Raw genomic sequence first — 8,807 nt, forward strand, 5'->3', positions numbered from 1 at the left:
GTCATGATGAGTTGGTTATGTGAGACCATACAAGTTAACTAATGTCTGTATGACTGTTTTCCTTATTTGAAAGTGAGTAATGAGATCATCTGAGGAGTGTTTGCTAACAATAAAATCACTGATTAACGTGAATAATAGAACTGTAGAGAGCATGGACTTAATTTTCTGGGTCCGGTGCAAATAGCTGGGAGAGTTCAATACAAAAACAATAGAAACAACAGGAATATTAACAACAACAATTTTTTAAAAACCCTTCTGAGTGCTGGAATTACAGGCATGGCCCAACTCTGGCTAATTTTTATATGTATTTATAATGAACAAACAAACAAACATCCCTATTCCAGTTCTAGCAGTTGCATCAGAGAGAGCTGTGTGACACTGCATGCTGCTTCCTTTTCCCAGATAGCTCAGGTCTTCACTCCTATACCACTTCAGCTGGACCTAAGACAGTGTAGCTGACCTTCTGGCTGCCAGGGCATGATTCTGCAACAATCCTTTTCTTGGTAAAACTGAGTCTGTATAGGGTAAGCGCCTTGTTGGTGGATCCAGGACCCTTTAGGCCAGCAAACACACAAGCCACCCTTAGTGAAAGAGAAAAGGAAAAATCACATTGGAAAAAATATGAGCACTAATTGGAAGAAAAAGACCTGTATTTTGAAGGCATCACCTATCTCCCCTTGATTTCTGAACTCTGCATATTGATATTGTTTGGCTCAAGATGGCAGTGAAATTCAGATGGTTTCCCAAAGAAGACATACATGATTTTTCACTCTTATATCTCTGAGGTTAGGGGGCATTACAGCACAGATTCAGCAAACCCAGCATCAGAACTCAGAAGCCAGAGATGATAATGCCAAAGGGACAGCATCCTGAACTTACAGACAATTAAAATTGAGGTTTCATCACAACTCAGTCCATTGCACTCCCTGCCCTACCTCATGAGTCTGATATTTGCTGTGAGAACAGTATCATGGTACAACCTGCAACCTCCTCATTGCTCAATGTCACAATTCAGGAGAAGTAATGGCTATGAGGCTACAATGTAGTAATGTACAGTCCAGGATGACCTTTGCTCTCTAATGCCCACTTAAATTGTCTGGTTGTATTTGAGAACAGGAACATGTGCAAGATAATGTTTTGAAGATGGGACAGCAAGTTTACTATTTATTCCTGCCCTGTAGATGATCCCCTATGTTTCAAAGAAAAGGGAGTTTTCCTTGTAAAAGATAGGATTGTAAACCAGAGATTTTGTGAAACACATGGATATATATGGAAAGAATGCCCACTATCAAGGAATGCACAGTTTGAAAATATTATACAGGTTTTATACAATTAAATATATAGGAGAATGACATTTGCCTCTGTGAGACAGGAAAACCTTGGGAAATTGGAGTGTATGTCACAGGAATTGACTCAGGTGGTATACTTATTTTTGTGAAAAATTTATGACATCCACAGTCCCTAGAGGTTTGGGTGCTAACAAAAATCTCTTAAGCATGTCAGAGTCCTAACCAACATTCCCCATCAAAAGCACATGACTTCTAATGAAGCACTTTGAATTCTCTAGCTTTGGAAGGAGATGTTGCCAAAGGGTATCCCATGGGTCCATGAGGGGCTCCAGGAAAGGCACCGCAGAAAAGGACCAGGTTGGGGAGAACGAGTTAGCAGGTAGGTCATGGCAGTTCCTAGTGACATCATCAGTAATGCCTTCCTTGGACAATCTCTTGTATCTAGGAGAGAACTAGAATCTTCTGTGATGTCATCTCTGTGTTGTGGTAACAGCAACTGCCTGTGAGTCATCCCTTCGTTTGCTCTGGGTTCAGCAACAGGGATGTTTTCCTGGCTGTTCAGGCTATGTCAGAAAGAGAATGGAGATGAAGGAGAGACCAGACCAACACAGAAGGAAGAGGAAATCCTCTCTCTTAAAAAAGGAAGAAGGAAATCATTCTGGAGAAGGCACAGTGAGTCCTAGACAGAGTTGGGGAACTTCCTGGTAGATTTAGGCTTGAGCTGGGCCTTCCAGGAGTAGGTCTTACAAGCTGGAGCCTTGGACTTTGTCAATGTCAGACAAAGAGTCAAGAATTTCTGATGATTGGTTTGACAGAGCCAGGAATTGACAAACCTGCAGCTACTTTTCTGGGAGCTATTTAATTTCATTGTGAGTGACAAAGAATGCCAGGAGTGGGCACTATGAGAATAACAGTGTGTTATTCCTTTCATAGAAGGGAGTTGAAGAACTTCATCTTCCAGATTACTGTAGGTTACATGAGTCTCTGAAGAAAAGAACAGAGAAGGATGCTCCCCTGGTCATGTCATGTGGTGAGGTCTCAGACACTTTGGATTTGAAGACACACAATTAATTAGGGCTTAATAGTGCTAAGCACGATGAACTTCAGGATTTCCCTGCATCACATCTGATATGACCTGACAATGTTCCCTGTATCTTTATTTCTGAGGCATCTTATAGATTTCAGGGCAAGGGGGCCTGTAATAGGGAGTGTGGCATATGTCTGATATTGATGGTTAGGAAGAAGAACATAGCTTGGCAAACCAGCTGGAACATAGCTTTTCTGCTCTTTTAGGGATTCACCCTGTCTTTACCTTTTCTCTCCCTCAATCTTCTTCTTGGGACTCAGAATGGTCTCCCCTGCCCCTGGGCCATCAAGTATGCAAATTCATTTCTGTTTTTCATTCTCCAGGGTCTGCTTCATCTGAAAATTCCAACATCACTAATCAGACATCAAATATAAATGAAGTAGAAGAACTGAAATTGTATATGAGGAAGATCAGCAATGACATGGAGGAAATGTGTGGAGTCCTGGAACTTTACAAGTGTGACGATTTGAACTACAGGTAGTAATTATGCCCAGTACCCTGTTGACTGTATTGTGCCATCTGTTAACCCAATTTCCTTCCATCAATGGAGTGTGTCATATCCCATCATTCCATTAAGTAGCCTTGACAGGTGTTTCATTGTTGGATAAACAAGGTGCTGTGTGTTTATTATCATCTTCTTTTGTACTTGACCTTTGGGTGCTTGCAATCTGATTCTTGTTGTAAAGAGCTGAAAGGACCTGCTCACACTTGCTGCCTCTCATTGTGTGAATGCAATGCCTGCAGGCTATCATGGCTTTACTCTGATATTGTTCATTATATTCTGAGAGATGGCACCTCCCTGGATTTATTTGGCAATCTAATTGTGTCTGTGTGTGTGAATGTAGTTGTGTGTGTTTTGTTCAGGACTGGGGCTCTGGGACCTTTGATGGGGTCTGAGGACTTGTGTGATGCACAGTTTGCAGGTCCTGATAGTGTTGAGTCCATAAAGGCCCAAAGTGATCACCAGGGAAGTTTGCTCCTGGTGTTTTCTTGCTGTCACACAAGAATCCCCTGGGGGAGGAGGTGTGATAAAGCCTTTGTCCTGTAAATACTAGTGGTGCCCTGTGGGAATTCCCATAACAAGAGGAACCAAACAAAGGAATGAGAATCCCTGCCTTAAAAATAAGAGGAAAGCCATTACAGATATCTACTGGACCCAGGCCTGTGGCATATTGTAGTGGAAAATTGTCATAGAAGTAGTCTATTCCTTCATGCTTGCCCTGGAAGCTCTTGAAGGTCAGCTACCTCCATTTGGTCCCCTGGCTCTGCTGTCCTCTGCCCAGGATAGTAAGTTTAATTAGCATCAAGTGAACCCAGTTTGAATGAGCCAGGATGTGGCATGCACTTGACTTGGGTAGCCTGTTTGCACATGATTATTGAATCCTTAATTCAGCAGATTATTTGCTTCTTGGGCCATGCCCTAACACAGGATGAACACTGAATTCAACATCATTAAATCACAACATGAGAAGACAATGGTGGATATGGAGAAAATGACCAAGTCCATAAAGGGTTCCATGGACTACTCCGAGGAACTGATCGAGGATAACTATTCTCACAGGTGAGTCAATTCCACAACTGAGACCTCCACAACTAGGCAGGGAATGCTTCTGTCCTTTTAGGACTTTGAACAAAAGCAAGGGCTCTGGATCCATGCTATGTGTTTTTTATCCAGGAACCCTGCCCGAGGCTAGGGTCTTGGATTTGTACCTCTTGGACTCAGTTGTCCTAAGTGTGAAGAGAGTCCAAGATCCTCCAATCTTTATTCTTCCAAATTCAAGATCCTCTACATAGAAAACTTTTCCACCATGCTGGAATATCCAGGAACCCTGAACCTCTAGTATTCTGACCGCAGATTAAAAGATGTAGGATTCCTGACAAAAATGGAAAGAGTGTACACCTGTTGGGTCTTCTCAACTCTCTCAGAGGGGTAAGCCCTCTACCTGCTGAAGGTTTTTTTGGTACCACAGACCTATAATCAACCATGAGGAACATTTCCTCTTCTGTGATGTATAGGGAGCACTCTTAGTGTCAGGGTTTTCAGAAGTTTGTTGAGTCCTGTGGAATATGGCTGGTATCTTGATTTCACTTGCCTCTGATTGGTGCTGCTATGTATAGTGTGGACTCTTCTGTGGCTGTCTGGGGATCAGGGCCCTTGCAGGGATCATGGGACTTGGAGGAGGGGTAAGCAAATGGAATCTGGCTGGGAATCATCCAATTTTGCTTTGTGGATCAGCATCAAGGAGCAACACCTCTTTCGTGAGTGCACTCAACTCAATGAAAAAGTAAGGATATTACTGAATGAGAACAGAAAGCTGCTGGTGGAGCAGGCTGGAACACAAGTGTCCTGTGGGGAAGAAAAGAGGTTCTATGAGGAGGCCAGCAAGAACTTCTGTGTCCCAAGTGCCAAGGAGCAGCAGGTAGGAAAATATATATTAGAGGCCAATTGCCCTCATGTATAACAATAAACATAGACAATCCAATGTAACAGTCCACCAACTTCTCCAGGCATCACCTACGTCTCCTCCAAGTGTTTGTTTATGTGATCATCTACAGGCCTCTCTGTGGAGGTAGCCTGGTTCAGGAAACTGCAAGTTTGGCACAATAGATACCTCATTGTTTTCTGCTCAATTATGATTTTATGTGAATATGTCTGTGTGTGCTTGTGTGTGTGTGTGTCTGTGACTGTGTGTCTGTGTGTTTCTTTTTGTGTATACATGGTTTTCCTGACTTGTGTCTCTCTCGGTGTGTTGGGAGGCCCTTCAATGACATCTGGATTGTCCACTCATTCTCTATATTACTTCTTTGAGCCTTGGACTCTCAATAAACGTGACATTTCCTGTTTTGTTCTGTCCAGTAGTCTTGGCATCTCTTGTCCACTATCAGGAGGCATTCCCTCTCTTATTTATTTCAACAAACTGATAATCAATACAGCTATTTTAAAAATAAGTTTTAGAATTCTTTACTTTCCCTGCATAGAGTTATCTCCCTGGGAGATATCGGTTTGTCTTATTGGCTCCACCATGAACATGCACAGAATCCTACAGCTCATCCCTCAGCTAATATGGTTTTTGCTAACTATATCGTGGGCATGGCTTTGTTTCAGGATAGATTCTCCCTCATAATTGGCACAGCACTGCATTTAAGAAATGTCACAGCATGTCATTTCATCAGCTTTCTTCTGACTGATATTGAGTAAGATTTAAGATCACATGAACTGTAATAGGTTCAAAAGTTCCTGGGTAGTGACGAAAAGTCACTGTCTTCCTCTGATGCTACCAAGGATCCTGTGTAGGTATAGTGAAGCAATACCTACACAGAGAGTCAACATGGGGCTTGCTGGAGGCTTTTCTTAGGAATCTCTTTCTTGGGAATTTGGTACTGGGTTGTCCAGGTTATCTGTGCAGAGCTTGTAACTTCCTTGTAGGACCAGCAAGTATCTGGATAAAAAACTTCCTGAAGAAGAGTTAATTACAGATGAGGGTGGCAGCAAAGACTGCCTGACTCTAAGAACCTTATATATATACACATCAGAGGTCCTAGAAGGTGTTCATTGAACAGGAAATGTGCTGGGCGAGAGTAATATTTTCATTGATTTGTGTTTGTGTGTCTCTGTGTGTGTATTGTGTGGTGTGTATGTTTGTGTGTCTTGTGTGTGGTGTGTGTGTTTGTCTGTGTGTGTTTGGACCACCTGGGGCTGAGCTTGTTTATACTAAAGTTGTGTGTTTGTGTCATACTAGGTAATCTTGTGTTTGTGATATGGGTTCTTGTATATACAAATATGTGTGTATGTGTTTGTGAGTTCGTGTGTGATTGTGCATAAATGCAGCTGTGTGTGTCTCTAGAGACCAAATTTCATGAGAAATGCACTCTGAGTTTTTAGTTTGCACCTATGAAATATCAAATACAGCAGTCCAATTATTCTGCATGCTCACCTAACTCCCAAATAAAAAAGAACACAAAAATTATTTTAGGGTCAGATTTTTAACTGACTAGAGACAAAACTATTGATTCTCATTGAAATCTTTAGAGCAAATAAAAGAGATATGGTATATGGAGGGAAGGAGGAGGTTGCTGTATAAAATCTATGTGTTTATGTCCCTTATCTGCTCTTGGTGAATTGTGAAGGACCACCTGAAGGTCAGGTGGCTCAATGAGTCTTCTAAGCATTCCAGGTTGTTTTGCTCATTTCTTGCCACCATTACATTTCCTGCTATCTCTGCTCAGTAAAGCTTTGCCTTGTAGTTGTCTTGGATTTTACTCATTGAGAGATTGAGTTGCTTGGAGCTGAACTTGCATCCAGCAGAATTCCCATAGCTGTGGAGCAAAACCAGGCCTGTTTCAGGAGCCCATTGAGGGTCTAGATAATCTAAAGTCCTCACGCTATCTTATCTGTGTAGCATTCAGCATGACTTTTCTTCAAAATCATTTTCTCAGAGTTAAAATCAGCCTCAGTGGAGTTTGGGAGAAATGAGGACCTTCAGACAGTTCTGGTAGTATAAAATTGAGTATGTTTGTTGGAAGCCATGTTCATAAAGTGGGAAAGAAGTCCTCTTTGACCCAGTGCTTCCAGAACAGGGAGGAGATATCCACAGAGTCTAGGGTGCTCAGGGTTGTAGTGGTCCTCAGAGCAGCCCTGAAGGAGAAGCTATCCTGATGTCCATCTGCTGAAGAACAGAAAGATACTGTGTGGTGTAGCCCTTCCATGAACTCAGTGTGAGATAATCCATGCAAGCATATGTCCTTTAACTAGTCAGCCATATCTTACTCAAAATAGACCTGACACAATCACATTCTGGGGAGAAAATGGTTCCTTTGGATCCTAGTTATAGATAGTTCATATTACTCTGGGCTCATACCATTGGACACCAGGTCAGTCAGGTGATGGAAAAGGGAGATCCTATTGGAAGAAACTGTTTACTTTGGGACAAGTCTGAAACAGTGAACAAGAACAAGAGGCTGGTCCACCACCAACATGTGACCCTAGGCTGGGAAACAAACCTATTCTACACAGCCTTAGGAACTTACTGAGTCAGATTGGATAATAGGACGAGTACCCTGAATCCCAGACCGGATTAGGAGTGGAAAGCATATCACTGACTGAGCTGCCTATATGCTATGCCCAGTAAGTACCTTTCCCATTCAAGATTTGCTTCTTTTAGGCCTCCAAAGTATCCTGGGAGATTTTTATATTAGTATTAACCGGGAAACTAAATAGGTCACAGTAATACAATATGCTTGTATTGCAAAACACAAATATTATGTGTGTTTGAGGGTGTGCCCTACAATAATCATAGATGTACAGGGGTGTTGTTCTGTTTCTTCATGACCATCACTTTTAAGGTTCATTACCTAGCCTTGTGAATATATTTATTTAGCAAACTTTTGCAGGTTCTAGGATCTATGAAATACCCATGGGTTTTGTGTTGTATGGTTTCTATGGTTAATTGCAGATAGAGGGATTGACAAGAGGAACCCTGTGAGGTTCCTGCACTGGAGAAAAAATCATAGCCTTCACTTCAGTTCAGGGCATGCTCCCACCCAATAAGGATCCACATGGTTTTCAAGGTTGCACACATCTCTCTTGAACTCACATTCAGACATTGCTACAATGTTATTACTCAATATAATAAATATGCACAACTGGGGAAATGTGGTGTTTTTTAAAACTCCAGTATAATGTGTAGTTGACAGTTCAGTTTCTAGCAGCTTTTCAATGGTGAGAAATAATTTCAAGCTCAGGTGCTCTATGACAATTGGGATGCACGGAATGATCTCAGCTGATATGTCTTGTTGTTTTGTCCAGCTGAATACAGCTGTTCTGGGAGGGACAGCTGAATTGACAAATGCTTACCAGGCCTTTGTTTCTTCCTTCCCTAAGTGTGAAATACTCCAACAGACACCGGAACATGGCACAGACCACGATCTCCCTCAAAGAGAAGTGCTGGAGGAGGAGCACTGAGAGTGCACCTAAAATACACCACTATTGCCTCTCATCCCTAATAACCATGGCTGTAATGGGCTGTATGCTCTTCCTTTATTTTGGTTTCTTTCGTATGAACAGGCCTTAATTTCATCTAGCCTCTGGCCCAGGAAGAGTGCACATTTAAAGGACTCAGTGAAGTGCTGAGGCTCATCAACTGCTACTGGGCATCCATGAAGACTCTGAGTGCAAATTTATCTTTTCCTGATGGGTTATCATGAATAATTACATGGAGATCAGTCAAGCAAATTGTATAAACTGGGACGAAAGTCTACAACATCTTTTCTGTTTTGACTTGGGAGGCCATATCCTTCAGACCCACACTCTAAAAGGAGAGTGTTGCTTAAATTTCTCCTGCAAAGATTGCTACCTCCAGTAACTGCTTTTCTATTTAGTTGCCAAACAGTCATAGGATGTAAGTCTGTGCTACAAAATGTGCAGACAAAAA

The 8,807-nt window shown here is 42.0% G+C and overlaps 1 pseudogene; it reads left to right on the forward strand.

Annotated features, from left to right (window-relative positions):
• Window positions 1-1,708: 1,708 nt before the first annotated feature.
• LOC147001638 (uncharacterized) lies at window positions 1,709-8,418 on the forward strand (annotated as a pseudogene).
• Window positions 8,419-8,807: the final 389 nt, after the last annotated feature.

This window comes from Mus caroli, unplaced genomic scaffold (genome assembly GCF_978045245.1).
Source record: "Mus caroli unplaced genomic scaffold, Mus_caroli_1 scaffold_12, whole genome shotgun sequence".
NCBI lineage: Eukaryota > Metazoa > Chordata > Mammalia > Rodentia > Muridae > Mus > Mus caroli.